We start from the raw sequence: 16,247 nt of genomic DNA, 5'->3' as shown, positions 1-16,247 counted from the left end.
AAAAAAAAGGAGACAAATACATATATATACTGTATAAAGGATGTTTACTGGAGTGAAATAGGAGATTCTCCAAAGTGGGGAGTCATCCTATATAAGAACTGTATTAAGGAAAAAAAGGAGGACTGGATTACTGTTGGAATTGTTTGGTGGACTGACTTTAACAACAGAATTTCAAATGATGGCTCAGATGAGAACTTTTCTAACCAAACATGCAACTCCATCTTATTCACCCCTTCATGGTTAATCTACTGATGCCCATACACCATGTTTGTGTCATAAGCAGGCCTGGTGGCAGACTGATAAAATAATCAATGTCAGTTCTCTTATTTCCATACTTCCTGTCACTGGCAGCACATTCATGGTGTTTTTACTTTTGTCATGGCTGTTTTAAACTGGGAAAGAGGAAATTCCTTAACCAATAAAAGGAGAAACTTTTAATAGATCCATTTCTAACAAATAAAATACATTTATTCAATGTAAATCAAACACTTCAGGTTCTGTAAAAGTCTCGGTACAAATGCATTAACTTCATAGGGATTAAAAAATGCAAGGAGTAAAAAGCCTGAAAGTATTTTTAACCTACTTTCTGAAGCTACACCAGCTTACTAATTTTGGATTCTTTCCATAAGGGAAATATTACCATTTTAGAAATTGATTTTCCCTTTCTGCCTTTATCTTAAAAATATTAATGCTTTTAAAAGTGCTTTCTCAAAGATTTCTGTAGTCCTAAAAAAAGGTCCTTGAATTCTTTATTGGTTTCTGAAGAAAAAAGCCTGAGAAATAGAAATTTCCTTCAATCTTTCTGTTAATAATTAATACAATTAAACACAATGCCATGCAGAGATGTAGAGTCATGAATTCAGTGAACAAAAATTACCATAAAGTTCACTTACAAATGAAAATAAATGTAGGTCTTCAATACTCTGGTTTTCAAGGATGATTCTGGAAACAGCCAGAGAAAAGGAATGCATTAATAATTCCAGCATGAGCTGAAATAGAACAAAGCTTGTGGTTGGTTTTTTTTTTTTGAATGGAAAATTTTAGATGGAAGCTTGTTAAAGTGCATAGGATAGGATTGCTTATTTTGTAGTTTAACCAAAATTATTGAAAGAGAGAGTGTAGAAAAATATGTTAATGAAAGATTTAATATCCCTTCATCTCACTTTGAAGAAAATATCTTCAGTATGCAGATCTCAGATTATTCAGTGACAATAAGACAGCTGCATTTTAAAATTATTGACATTCAGGGTGGAACCTTAATGCCTTTTATTTTCTGATCTACTAAATAAAATGATATGGAATACTAAGGCAAACAAATTCAGGTTTGCTAAAATTCTTAAAAAGCTTTAATTAGCTGTTAGCATAGATCTGCTCTTAACTTATTTGGAAAACTTTACAAGTGTTAAAGACACACAACATATTCGTAAAATATGCAACAGCTGATTAAGCTGATGTACCAAGAAAAAAATTGTTAAAAAATGAATGAAAATTCTAAAACATGGAAATTATTACCAATAATCTGATATAGTTTATCTTCTTTCTGGAGTATATATTTTTAGCTGATACCTGCTAATAATGTACTTTTGTGATAAGAAGATTAAATACAAAGTATTGTTTACCCACCAAAATGAGGATTGCATCTTGAACATATTACACAATTTATGTATGCAAAATTTAATTCATATGTACATATTTTTTTCCTTCATGCTTTGCTATAGCTGGAAAAGTGACTTCCACAATGTTTTTTGCAACATTCTAGTTTTTAAATTAAAGCACAAATTAAATTAAATTTGTGAGAAAGTAAACATATTTATGTTCTGGGAGAGGGACTTTCTGCATGCTCTGCATTTGACACAGATGGCTCTCATTTTGAATCTCACTTTCCAAAGCTGTATTTCAATAACTAAAGTAGCTTCATGCATAAAGTGGGGAGAATATGTGATTACAAAGGGGTAAGGAATGGCAAAACTATGGGGTGTGGAAAGCAGAAAGGCTTCCCCTTTGTTTTGCCCTTTGAGTCTTTCTTGTATCTGCTTTTATTTTCTCTCATTGCTTTGCTTGCAGAGGCTGGATGCTCATAATCTTTTTTCACTTCCTTGCTTCATATTACTTGCTTCTATATATCCTTACATCTAAGACAAATCAGCAGCCATATGGCATCTTGAGTGGTTTTTCTTTGTTTTCTTTTACGCAGAAATAATTAGTCATTAGCAAGCTCTCCTACTCTGAGGTATTTGCCCTCATAATGTCTGATTTCCATAGTCAAGCATGAATACCCCTCTAGTTAGCTCTTTTACTTCCAGCTTTAAGCCTTTTGTCTTTCAGCAGAGTGGCCAAAAACCCCTCATGGCTTTCTGGGTGGTCACATCCTCAGTGATTCTCGTGCCACAGACACAAACCAACACCTGGGTACCAGCAATTGTAACCAGCACCACAGACACCTGTGCTTCCATACACCTCTGTGGTGTTTCTGTTGTAGTCAGTTGTTCCTATTAACCTCCAAAAAGGAGTTTAACTGTTGCTGATATCTGTGGTAAGTGAAAACTGGCTGTCTTACCTATACCTCCGTTGAGGTTTCACCTAATCCCAAAGCAGCAATTTCTTCTAGGGGTAGAAAACCTAATGTGAAAAATATTGATGTATTAGGCATAATACTGAAATTAACTATGTCATACAGACAACTCAATGTTTATATCCCACAGCAAGTCAGAATACTTTCTATTTTAAGGCCTTGGATGAAGAGCTTTGATGAGGACCCAGAGGCTGAACATAGCTCCACAGCAATCCTTTCTATATATGGTCAGCAAAGGGGAAAAACTCAAATCCTGATATGATCTTTTTCCTAGTGTTTCACAGTACAATGTACTTTTTTCATAATCCCTTATTTTTTGTTGCATTAAAATGATGAAATTTAAACATTACGTTTTTCTGTCTTGTCATTTAATGTCCAATTTCTGTAGGAAAGAGACAGGACACTGTATTGTCTAAAAGAATCTTAGTAAGTAGGCTATTAGGAATGAAAGTAGCTGTTTTCATTTTAGCCTAAATACATATTTCCATAATGTTTTAGGCTGTTAAAATGGAGAAAGCCTCATAGATCACTGAAAAAGTGGTGGAAAGGTATTATATAACTAAAATCCTTTTGAATATCAGGCATGAATTCAAGAGAAAGAAAAAGGCAGTGCTTAGTCCAGAGACCAAACTGTCCTAGAATTTGGGAGGTGAGTCACTGTGTTATGAAACAAGGCATGGATGAAAATATGTGCTTTGTATTATTTTACATTCAGTCACTCACTCCTTCCTCTCTGCCACCCCACTCCTACACCAGCCATCCAATCCTGTCTGATATTTTCAGAACTCTACTGCAAGATCACAACCCCACTTGTATCTGAATTACTCCTAGGCTATCTTTTATCAGCTGATGCATAAACAAGCTATTTCTGCCTACCCAAGTCCAGTCCCTTTTCAAATTCTCTTTGTTAAGTCTAGTACATGTTCCTTATTCAGATGCAGTTCGACAAAAGGATGCTTTCAGCCCTTTCTACAGCTCTCTGCAACTTGACCCATCATATTTCTCCTGTGTCAGATTCTCTGACTTTGTCCTTTGTATTTGTCCCAGACATTTTCATCTTTTATAGAAAAGACTGGGAAGAGTTTTCAAACTCTCCATGTGATCTCTGTTATTACACCCTTTAAATAATTAATCTTTTTCCTGAGGCACTTACTTCAGGAGACATTTTAGATATGACTACACTATCCTAGGCTAAAAATCTTATTTCCTATGGTAAAGATTAGTCTTCACACTGCTGTATCAATAAATGACATGGGTAACTGTTGTCATTATATTACAAGAGTTCTATTGTCAGTACATTGCAAAGGCTGCATATTGCTAGTTTCATACCTCCTTGATGTTTCTCATGGGCAGGTCCTCTAAACACAGGCTCTTCCTTGTCCTCACAGTAGCCAACTGAGTCCAGTTCCCCTCTCAACCAACCAACCCACTCTTTTATAGTACTCTTCTTCTCATTGGCTACAGCTGTGGCCTGTCAAAGTCAGGCCTGTCCCTAATCGCTAATAATTGGCCCAGCTGCAACTCCTTAGGGGTAAGATTACTTTCTATACTACCTTTATTTTCTTATATTCTACCCCCTACAGGTAATATTGGTCACTAATATAAATAACTCAATCTTTACTATATTCCCACTAAAGCACCTCTCCTCACTATGTTAATTGTGCCTTGAGAGGATGGGGTGTGTTTACCTTGGGTTCTGCTCCTTTCATGCACTCCCCCAGTGAAACTGGCAGTGCACAGAAAGGGGAGGAAGCTGCTCTCAACATAGCATTTGCTGAATTGAGTGTAAGTGGAATGAATAACCATTTATAAAAGATTTCTTCTCTTCCTTTCTCTGAATTATTAATTCCAGAACTCATTCAATTGTTTAATATTTCTATTTTCTAACAAAGGAAACAATAGCTAGAGGCATGTAATAAGGATGTTTACAGTAATGCATCTGTAAATACAGCATGTGTATAGTACAATCCATTTGAATATAGAAGCAAGGATGGATTATTTTCATGCTTTGTTTACACCTGTGTTTATATACAGACATAATTTTTTTGTTTGTCTCTGGCAATACAGACATAAGGTCCTTTTGTACAAACACTTATTAGTAAGGCTTCTGTCCTGTAAGTTGAGATACTCCTCTGAGCAAGGGCAGGTCACAGACTCTAGTTTGAAACATTGGCTTCATCTGAGTTATTTTACTGTAAGAAAATGAATGCTGAATGGAGAATACAGACCTCAGTGAGACAAAGAGGCCAGTGTCTGATACTAGCTTACAACAGCTCTACAGCAAAGTCAAAATTAGAGTGAAAAAAAAAAGAAAAAACTAGTGAGCAGTCATCTCAAAATACAATCTACTTTGATTTGAGGACTTCAGATAACAATGGAAATTCCTGCAGCTAAAACTTTGCAGCTGGTGAAAACATAATTTGATTTCTTTGACTGTAAATGAAATTCTATCTTTTAAAACTTTGCTGACATAAAAGAAGACAGTGTTCTGGTCATATTTTGCCTTGCTTATGTAGTGATTATGCTTTAGAAACTTTAAAATCGCCTTTTTACCTACTCTAAAGATTTCAGTAATGTTACTACAGGCAAATAGTATGGCAACATTCTTAAATAGGACAGAAATAGTGATTTAAGATTATAATAGGCCATTTCCATAGGGATCTAATTGTGATCCACATGGCAGATGCTGTTAAAGCTATTTCATGAATTAAACAGAAGAGGCTGGTTTCAGTTGTTACAAACAAGATGTCTCTCAGCACAGAAAGAAAGTCAGATGTGGTGGTATTTTTCTTAATGACTACTCTGAAATGTTTATTAGCAAATTCTTAACGTTTCTTACAGGAAATGTGTTTTTTCCTGCCTTCTCAGTTATAATACAACTTCTCTATCTTTAGAAAGAAAATACTTAATGTAGTTCCTGTTGTGAATACCCTGGAATGGAGCCACAACCAGGGCTGCCATGGTAGGTCTTGTTTAATAGCATGCCTTTGCTTCATGAACCTGAAAGAGGCTTGGTAGATCTGTCTTTAGCCTGGCTGATGTCTGTCCTTTGATGAAAGGCAGGAAAGCCTCCCTTTTTCTTACAGCTTTCTCCTACAAGTTGATTTGCCTGTGCAGGGTTAACATAAAGGTGTCTAACTCCTTCCTTAAACCTCACTTTCCCCTTGTGAACAGTCCCTGCTGTATATGGATTTTTATTACCAAACACTAACAAGTACAAGTATGAGAGGGTTCATTAAAATTTATGTGTGTAGCAAAGTCTGCAGCCTCTATGGGATACACTTACTTTGAAGAGCAGTCATGAGAATAACAGCTTGTCTGAGCTTATATAGGTCTTTATTATTCTTTCAAGTATGTGGAAGCAGAAACTCTTTGACCTATTGGATCGATACTGCTAATAATTATGAACATATTTCCACCATTAACAAAAAATTGTCTCTAGTAAAAAGCCCTGAAACAACAATAACTGAAGCCAATCAGATGAATGAGAAACAATCCCATTTCTAAAATACCTTATGCTATTTTTCCAGAATCTCAAAAGCATACTATAAAGGTCATCAGAATTGCGTGTACTAGAATCCATTTGTTTTATTCTCAACATTCTCTTTTTCAACAATAAAATAACATTAAATAACAATTTTACTATTTAGTGCTAAATTGTTGTCTTCCTTAGTTCTTGGTCCAAGAACAGTTACTATAGAAAAGGAAAAATATTTTAAATGTGAAAATCCTGTTGTATTCATATGTACAATGTAAATGCTTTCAATAGCTCCATAGCTGATTTGTGTTTAAAGAAAAGAAAACAAGCAATACTATTAACTTCATTCATCCACTAAAATATAATTTATATTGTTTCAGTGTCCTTTTCCTGCCATGCTAAGCTGTTTTTACAGGAAGATTAGTGACTTTGTGGAGGTTCATTTCCTTTTCTTTAAACTGGACTTTCAGCTGTTTAGTAAACTCTGGCTAGACCAAGCCTGTAACTTTTCAATAGTAAAATCTCCTGTAGAAAGGCATCAGGCCAGAGGAAGAAAGGTGTGTTCTGTCTTCAGCCATCAATAGTTGCAGAATTGGCTGCTCTGACACATTCACTAACTGGTTTCTGTTTCATCTTGGTAGTTGAAAAGAGAGCTAGTGAAGACCATACAACTGGCTGCTATTCCTAGTAAAGCTCAGGTTTGAAAATGTCTTCTCCCTCAGCTGTGCCCTTAAGAATGAGGCCATTTGGATTTCAAGATCTGAGCTCAGATTCTGCCCTCTAGAAATATTCCTAAAGATGCGCTCTAGCCTTTCAGACTAGAGTGTCTATTTATTCTCAATTGTTGTATTGTCTATCCATGTTTGCTGTTTGTAGTAAGAGATGCATGCTGTTGTTTTGGCCTTGCTACATTATCTGTTTTATAAGTTATTCATGTGTGTTCCTGCAAGTTGTTACACCAGAAAAAAGCGCTTCAATTCCTGACAATGAGTCACAGATTTTCTATTTATTTTCGCTCTGTTGCTATAGTCCAAGACAGAAGACCATTAGATTAGTTTTTGTATATAGTTGCAAAATCCACAATGCTTTTTGAATTATCACCCATCTCAGAGGAACATATCTCAAATTCTCTGTAGGAAAGTTGCTCTCAGATGACCCTTCTCTGCTACTGCTTTTGATGGAAAAGTTTAAGCTCTAAGTCTGTTTGGAAATCTAGGTTTGTAATCCTGACTACCTCTATTGTAATCTTTGACTGCATCTAAATAACTCATTTTTAAATTCCTTTTGCATTAAAATCTCTTAGTATGTGATGGTGCTTCTACATGTTCTTGGCTTGTGAACTACTCCTATATTGATTTTGGGTGTTCTATTTGGAGCTTATCTTCATACCTTTTTTTATGCTTTTTTTTTTTCTCTCAGAAGTTCCTGCATTTCCCATGCTTTCACTTTCAGAAGGTAGCAAAACAGTCACAGGATTATAGAATTAAGGATCACTTAGAGGATTTCTTTCAGGATTTTAAAATACCTGCAGATAGATGGTCTTTTGGGGGAGTAGAGGTAGTGTGAAACACAATCTACAATCAAACTATCATCATCTTGTAGCTTTCACTGTGCATGATTTGTTCCTGCAAAGCAAAATTTCTGCTATAATAATGATTGTCAAAGTTTAGAAAATTTTTCAGGAAATGGAAAGTCTATTAACATTGCTTATTCATTGTAAATGGCATAATAAAAAGGTGAAAGGCCGAGCTGCATTTCTAGCAACTACAAATTGATCCTGATTTCTCAAATCCCCTGATACCACAATCCTTTCTAGAAAAGATGTAATATTCATTTAATTAGCCAAATTGTCACAGTTTCTTTTTTTTTTTTTGTGAAAATCACTCAGCAGGGTTTACAGATTCCGACTAGATATAAGAAAGACGTTTTGTACAATGAAGATCATCAAACACTGGCACAGGTTGCCCAGAGAGGTGGTGGATGCCCCATTCCTTGAAACAATCAAGGGGAGGTTGGATGGGGCTCTGAGCCTGATCTAGTGAACGTGTCCCTGGTAATGGCAGGGGTTTGGACTAGATGGCCTTAAAGGTCCTTTCCAGCTCAAACCTTTCCATGATTCTATGATTCCATGATTACACTCAAGAGGTAAGAATTGAGTACATTGTTTCTGTGTGTATAGAGGTAGAGCTGGGTTACTTTTTGGTTTGTAGTTTGTAATTTTTACTGCTTCCTGCCATGTTGCTTCTGCCAGGCTGCTTTCCAAACTAGAGGACCCTTTTGGTGTTTCACAGCATTGTAATATGATGGTCAGTAGAAGAAAAAATGGAACAGAAGATTTGCATGAGGTATTAAACTACCACTATGTCACTCTGACCTATGCAATGGGAAGTCAATGGCCCAGAAAAGCATTTAGCATATTCCAATAAAAAAAAATCAATGATAGTGAAGACAATGTGCCGTCTTCACTAAATAAAGCAGAAATAAAGCAGAAATAAAGCAGAAAAATAATTTTGACTAGTTCTGATTTTGCTTCTGGGATATAACAGCTGGGGTTGTGAGTGCAACACCTGCTCAAAAAAATTAGCAGGGAGAGACCAGGAGGGACTTTTACAATTAATCGATCTGTTTCTGTGAAGCATATTTTGGTATTTCTCCTAATAATTCCAGCATTCAACTCACAGGCCTCTCACTTGACTTCTGGAGTCATGGCTTGCCTTGGTTTTTGTGGCTAAACCAGCGCATCAAATTACAACCTAAATGTCATGTTGTGCAGGCAGCCTCCCATAATTTAGGTGATTCAATGATTGTAAGAGTTGGAGGAGCAATTGAGGAAATGGAGAAGGAATTGAGTGGCAGAGATCCCAAACTTAGGGCTGCTTTTTTTTTTTTTGAGGAAGAAGGAAGAAGAGGTTGGACAGAGAACAGCTCAAATTTTTGCGATCTACCGAGCCAATTAATGGACTGCCATTTTACTTCTGGCTTCAAAAGGTTATACTGGATGGACTTTAGAAAAACTTGCTTTTCTAGAAATATCTCCTTATTGAGAACAAACTATGATTTCAAACCTGTTAAACTTATGTATAAGTGTCACCTCAGGAAAAAAACAGAAATCTTACTTCCTCTCGCTAATGTATGTTGCTGAATTCCCCACAATGACCTTTTCTTGTTGTAATCCTTAGCAGTTGGAGAAGCACACAATCCATTTAATCCACAAACTATCAGAGACACACACATGGTTTCATATCTCCCAGTGATGTGAAACCAGTTATCATTAAACTAAACTGTCAGGAGAGGGTTGTTCAGCTCACACACCCTTCCTAGTCCTGTGCTCTATTTCCCCCTTGGCATCCATCAGTGTTTACCTTTACTGATGGAGCAGCTGCAATTTTTTTCTGCAAATGAGGCTGTTTTTTTGTAAGACTCTGTACAAGCATGTAGCTAAAGGTGGTCTAAAGACTAAAAAGGCTTCATCTATAGTGATTGCGCAGTTTCCCCTATGCAACCTATTCTAGCTTTTTTTTTTCTATTCTCGCCCCTATAAAGATTACCTTAATAATTAAATTTGCTGAAACTTTTTTTTCCTTATTGCTGATTTAGAGCATTTAAATAGGTTTCTTTTCCTTAATTTGAAAGGTTATCTGCATGCATATTTTACATACCTGGACATATTACACTGTCTTTTAGCTTTTCCTTTTCTAAACAAAAAAAGTTGTGCTATAATTTCTTTCCTAACAGTTTAAGTCTCCTAATCTGATCACTATCTCCTTGAACTCTTCCAGGCTCTGTCTAGTCTTTTACATCTTTGTTGGGGGCAGTGGTAACAAACAAAATTCTCTTTCTGGAGCCTGAAGACTGGAAAGTTTATCTGTTGCAACATAGTGACAGAATACTTGTTTGTGTGTCCCAACATGAAGTCATAACCCAGACTTTATTCTGCAGAATACTGAATTGTATGTTGCTTTCCCCTACATTTTTTCAGTTTTTTACAATTATTCTTAACTGCAGCCCTTGACTTTTCCAGATGCATAGAACATCTTCTAAATGTACTCTTAGTTTCATCCAACTACTTAATAACAATTACTTGACTTTTTCTAAACCCAGAAAAGACAAATGCCCTTTAGTATTTCTGGTTTGAGAGTTGATAACTATTGCTTTGCATGTGTGTCCTAGTAATTCCATTTATACCCTGCTACCTTATATCATGAAAAACCATGTCAAAAATCCTCTTGAAGTCAGGGTATAGGGTATCTGTAGCCTTGTACAGTTTTCCTTTCATAGAAAGGAAAATTGATTGAAAGCTAAAGAATAGGAAATCATCTAAGCAGTTTCCTATTCTCTCCTTCCTTTCAGTGCCTTGAAGTGAGATATTTAATACAAAGAAACACATTTTCAAATATTGTTTGCTTCATCATTATTTCCCCAATTTAATTGGCAATTGGCTGGTCCTTTCATATGCTACCACATCGGTTTACCTGATAATATTGGCTCATTTCTTGTTTTGTATAGAGAAAAATACTGTAGAAATAAGTGAAAAGAAATTACTTTGAAAAATCAGTTCTTCATTTTAATTTATTTTTTAGGAAAAACATTCCTTTTTAAAGGAACAAATAACATAAATTATGCATGAATGATCTATGTTGAGCTGCATTGTTACTTCTACTGAGTTACTGTGTTTGATAAGCTTGAAAAGGCACTACAGTTGATTGAAATATTTTTTTGGAAAACACTTCAGGAAAAAAATTAAGATGTACTTTATTATAAAGAATTCTCTCATTGCTTTTGTAGTAGTTTATAGAAGAAGACAAATTTTTTGGGTACTGAAAAAATTAGTTATAAAAGGTAACTTTTATTATAAAAAATTCATAATTCACACACAGACTATCATTATGGTCCTCAAACATGGACAAAAATTTCTACAGCGATGAACAGGTGTGTCATTTCTTGAGGTTTTAAAATACTCTGGAAAAGCAAGAACATGTTTCTTTCCAGTAGTTGTCTATTTTTATCCTGATTTTTTTTGTCAGTCATGACAATATTGGCTTTTCTTAGCTCCCTGTCTTCAGCTCTGAGAGCCACTTCTCCCTCCTTGTTAGCCACAGCCATAGGAATGAAGAACATTGCTCAGGACTTCAAAACAGTCCAATTTCTGGTTATCCTAATTTTCAGTTATTACAGTAGTTTGTATGAAATGTCTTCTCTCTTCTCTCTGATCATATAAATCTAGTGCCTGTTGATAGAAATCTTCACTGGGCTTCAAGATACACTGAATGAGCTTCCACAAATAAATTATATCAGATTAGAAACTACATGTTACTTACTCCAGTGAGGACAAAGGCTGTGGGCTGGGTGGTCAGTATTTCTTGAGGAGATAGACTAAAGGAAAAAATAAATATTTGTGGGAGATATAACAATAAGCAAAATTATATTAGCTGGAACATTTCCTTGCATTCCTTAGCACTGTGCTTCCATTTAGAAAACTTGTCCATATTTCTCCCTGCCCTTTCTGCATGCCAACAATACATGTTAAAATGGTAGAAAATAAAGTTTGATAAGAAATGACACTGGAATTTACACAGGTTCAGGGTGTGACTCACTCTTTCCTTCTAGAGCCAAAAGAGAAAACAATTGTTAGGCTTTTCATTGGAAGGACTTTGAGCCTAAGAAGCTAAGAATAAAAGGGATTATGTTGTTCTGAGAGTAGTTGAGATATCTTGCCCTAGTTTATTATACTCTGAAGCCCATGAAAGTTTTAGTTTTGGACATGTTGGAGATGTCTTCTCTCTCTGTTGTAAAGTTATGATATACTTCAGAGACATTTATAGCTATAAATGCCCTCCTTTTGTCTGTCATAGAAAGAATATCCCCTGCATCCTCTAAAGCCAGTGAGCTGCACAGCATTGTTCTTATGGTTTTGTTAACATTGATGGAAACAAACACTGCAATACTTGAAATAGGAATGAACTCCACTCTAGCTGGGTATTAGAACAGGAGGGAGCATGAAAGCCTTTAACAAATGAAAGTGAAAATGTGTCTGGTGTTTCTTTATCAAATCCTGAGTTTAAAGAATTAAACTTCAGAGGGAATGTGTTATTACAGTACTATAATGAAAGTTAAGCTCTCAAAAAAAGAGGATGTTTAAGTTTCTTTAACAAAAACTGAATTGTTTTAGCCTGAATCATGGTGCTTAAATTAGATCCTTTCCTAAAAATGACATTTTTTTGAAAGTATAGAATAGAATTTCAGATCAAAAGCTCAAAAGCATCAGGGAATAGATCAAAGTCTCAGAAGGAATCCACAGTTACACTGTTTTATGATATATAAACTACACAATTTTGTCAAACTCTATAACCATTAGAAAAATTAAACCTTTCCAGCAATCTTATAGTTTAGTTCTTTTTTTCCTAAGATTCCTAATGCTTGACAGGAACAGCCTAGTAGAAATTCAATTGATCTGGTAGAAGATATTACCTTATCTGCAAAGCTTGCCTAGGTTGTATTCCTCAAATATGACTGCTACAACCCAACCACTGTTTTCTTATTGTTTGAGTTCTTGGGAGATGAAAGGGCATTTAATTTCTGGTTTGACTTCTCCACTCTTGCTTTTATGAGTTTTCTTTTCAAAGACTGGATCTGAAACAAACAAACTGATTGTGGTGGTTTGACAGGAAATATGTTTTCTGGGATGCTGTGGTCTGGCCAATGGGTGCTCAGATTTTAATACTGGCACCTAATGTGGCCATTGGGACATTGGACACGCCTCTGAGAGAGCACGGGGTTAAAAGCAGAGCTCTCCCCTGGGAGCCTCTCTTGGGTTTCTGGCGGGAAAGAGTTTGGGTTTCTCCCCCGGCCCAGCTGCTGGCTGGGCAGGGGGAGGGAAAAGCCATGAGGTCGGGAGAAGTAGGCCTGAGCCCGGGGGTGGAAGGGTGGAAGAGAGAGAGAGAGACACTGGGAGCCATCAGGCAGCCCCCCCCTGAGAGACACAGAGAGAGAGAGAGAGAGAAAGAGCCGCTGCCTGAGACTGTGACCTTGAAGCTTGATAAACATGGGCCTGTGCCGGCAGCACGGCTGGGACGGAGAAGAAGAGGGGGGTGCAGCCGGCTGCTTGTAGGAGCTTTTAACCCCTTTTTGGACAGTAAAAACGTTACAGAACATTGACCTTTCCTAGAAGAGAGATAGAGGGGAAGATGAAGGAAATGGGCAAGTGTGAGAGAGGTCTAGGCAAGTGAGAGCTGTTGGAAGAATAGAGAGGAATCCTAGTGGGAAGAGATGATGGAGTGGCTTTTGCCGGACTCTTTTTGTACAGCCATGAACAGAGCCATGTTTCCTTGTGATACAGAGACTGCATTCTAGGGGGAGGCAATGCCTCAGGACCAAGAGGGTTCGGTGTGGGTACCCCTCGGCCCCAGGGGGTGAAAAATATGGGGGGGACAGATGTCCCAAAGTTGAGACTGTGCCTTTTTGGAGTGGGACGAAGCATCCTTAAAAGTCAACCCTAGAAGCAGCTCTGGTCCGTGTTCAGTGGTGAGAGCGCTGGACATGAAAGGAAGAGGTCACCATTGGCACAAGAAGGACTCCTTCTCCTCTTGATGAACTGAGGATTGAGTGTTCTGAAGGGTGGTGCCGGACTGAGAGTTGATGATTTGGGGGATGTATTGTATTGGGAATTTGGTGGGGAGGAGGAGGAGATGTATTTGTGAAGTTTTCTTTTTCCTTGTGTGTTTTTTTTTTCTTTTTTTTCCTTTCCCTTGTAGTTTAGTTAATAAATTATATTTTTTTTTTCCTAAGTGGGAGCCTGCTTTGCTTATTCCTGGTCACATCTCACAGCAGAAACCAGGGAGGGGGTATTCTCATGGGGGCACTGGCATTGTGCCAGTGTCAAACCATGACACTGATAAAAATATTCTACTTCATGTATCCTGTATCAAAACAACTTCCTTACTGTGGTTACTGAAAGAAAAGTTAAGAAATATTCAAGTTTAAACCATCATATCTTATGATAGTGAATAATAAAAAATAAAATAGAATAAAATAATAAAAAAGAATAATAAAGGAATAAAACAGAAACCATGTCTGCAGCAATTGAATGTATTTTGAAAAAAGAGTATTTGAAAATACAAAGATTTTCATATTTTTTCAGAAACAATGTAATAATACTGGATAATTGAATGAAACTCTATCACAAAATTGGAGTTAAAAGGTAAATAACTGTATCATTGGTGTAAGAAAGACTTTCAGTCCATTTCTCTAGACTTTGAGTGTCTTATACTCTGCATGCATTGTAAAAATTATTCCTTGTCACTCAGGCATTATAATACCTTACTGAAAATGTCTTACAACCATTCCTGCTTTGTTTATATTAATATTTCAGTACACTAATTTGAAGGAGAAATGTTCTCCCTCCACCCTAGTGTATGCATGGTACACGCTTGTTAATCTTTCATCAGGATGTGTGCAGAATATGAAAAGAAATTAATTGCATAAGGAATCAATGAACAAAGTACCTTAATTTATTTGAAATTACTATTTTGATAAAAAATAGGGTAATGACAGTTTAAATCTTCACTGAAATTACAAAATGTTCTGCAACTTAATCGTTAGTGAAAAAAAATTGCATCATAGGAACCAGACTAACAAGAAAATTACAAAATCCCATCTAAATGAGAGATGTCTAACACTACAAAAGAATAAGCATAGAAAACCAGCAATAATTTAGAACCACGTAGTATCATTTCACAGGAAAGAATACTTATTTGGTGTGGGACTCTTATGAAATACAGAGATAGAGTAGGATGAAGAGCTCAAGATGAAGTTATCTTTGGTTTAGATTTTTTGTGTGCATGTATCCCTCTATTGATATGTACAATCAGTGTATGAATGCAGTCAGATATTAAACAGGAAAGGACAAACTTTACATTCCTCACCACAGATTTCAACACTGCATTAAGCTTTAAGATTCTATTGGTTCAGTAAGATGTTTCCAAGCTGTGAGCTTCTGGATAAGTCTGCACTTCCCTTGTGCAGGCAGATACCCCTGCTGCATCTCGATTCTGAGCTGGGGTGAGATGTATGTGTGCATCATCCCCTCCTTCTGCCCTGGCTTCCATGGAAGGAAATCCAAGGCCAGGGCCTGGAGAAGATTTACTGCTAACCTTGCCTGATCCTGCTCACCTTGGCTGGGTCTCTCATTTGGATGACTGAAAGACTTGGTCTTACATGTATTTCATGGACTATGTTTTTCCTGTCATCCATTGAAAGAATTAGCTATAATTTACTTATATACATCATGCAGCACAGTATCCATGCAAAATTTGTTCCTGTCTCGGAGCCCTTTGGAAGTACAACTCTGTAGGATGTGTGGAAGACAGGTGAGATGAGACAGGGCTCTAGCATCATCTCAGAGCCCCAGAGCTACACTTCAGAACCTACTAGCATTTCTGGATCTGAGCTATCATGAGTTCAAGCGTTTGGGTTAAAATATATTAATGAGATATTTTGGGGTTTAAAAAAATATTTTACTGTTGTTATTTGATCTTTTCTAAAATGTATGTTTTCAAGCTTTGCTCTTCAACTGCAAAACATATGTATTTTTCTTTCACTTGAGCCTCCCACATCATCACAAATCTCTGGGGATTAGGACTCTCTGGACAAGTACCAGGTCTCTGAAGCTTGTGATAAGGCAGTAAGAATGAGCAAATGTAGGAAACCTGTGTATGGCAGATCAGGTGTGCAGTATGACAGATGGCTAGGAATATGTGCTGCTTTACAAACAATGGATACACTGTTTCATTTTGGTCACAGTGTTTGTTGCTATTGACTCTCACATTTTGTGTCTGTCACTTGAATATGCAAGATATGCACCTATAAGCTTTGAAGCTTTCTGATGATAAAATAACTTGAAAATTTTCCCCTGTACTCTAACTTTAATAGGATATTGTCACTCTAAAAACACAGCTCAGGTGTGCTTGAGCCTGTGCTTGTTGCTTATGTGCAAAGGAAGCAAATGCAGACCTGAGAATATGTATTGCCCTGCCTAGGCATTTTATAAGGTTGGATCATAGATGTTAGAATCTATTTTCTATTTAAAAGGAGACAGTTATTTCTTCCTCTTCCATCCTGGAAATTACCAGTTCTCTTTTTTTATCTAGTATTTGATATATAGTGAGATAATACTATTGAAACATCTGTCATGATCTCAGC

The sequence above is a fragment of the Agelaius phoeniceus genome, chromosome 6 (genome assembly GCF_051311805.1).
Source record: "Agelaius phoeniceus isolate bAgePho1 chromosome 6, bAgePho1.hap1, whole genome shotgun sequence".
NCBI lineage: Eukaryota > Metazoa > Chordata > Aves > Passeriformes > Icteridae > Agelaius > Agelaius phoeniceus.
Note: the sequence above shows the minus strand (reverse complement) of the source record.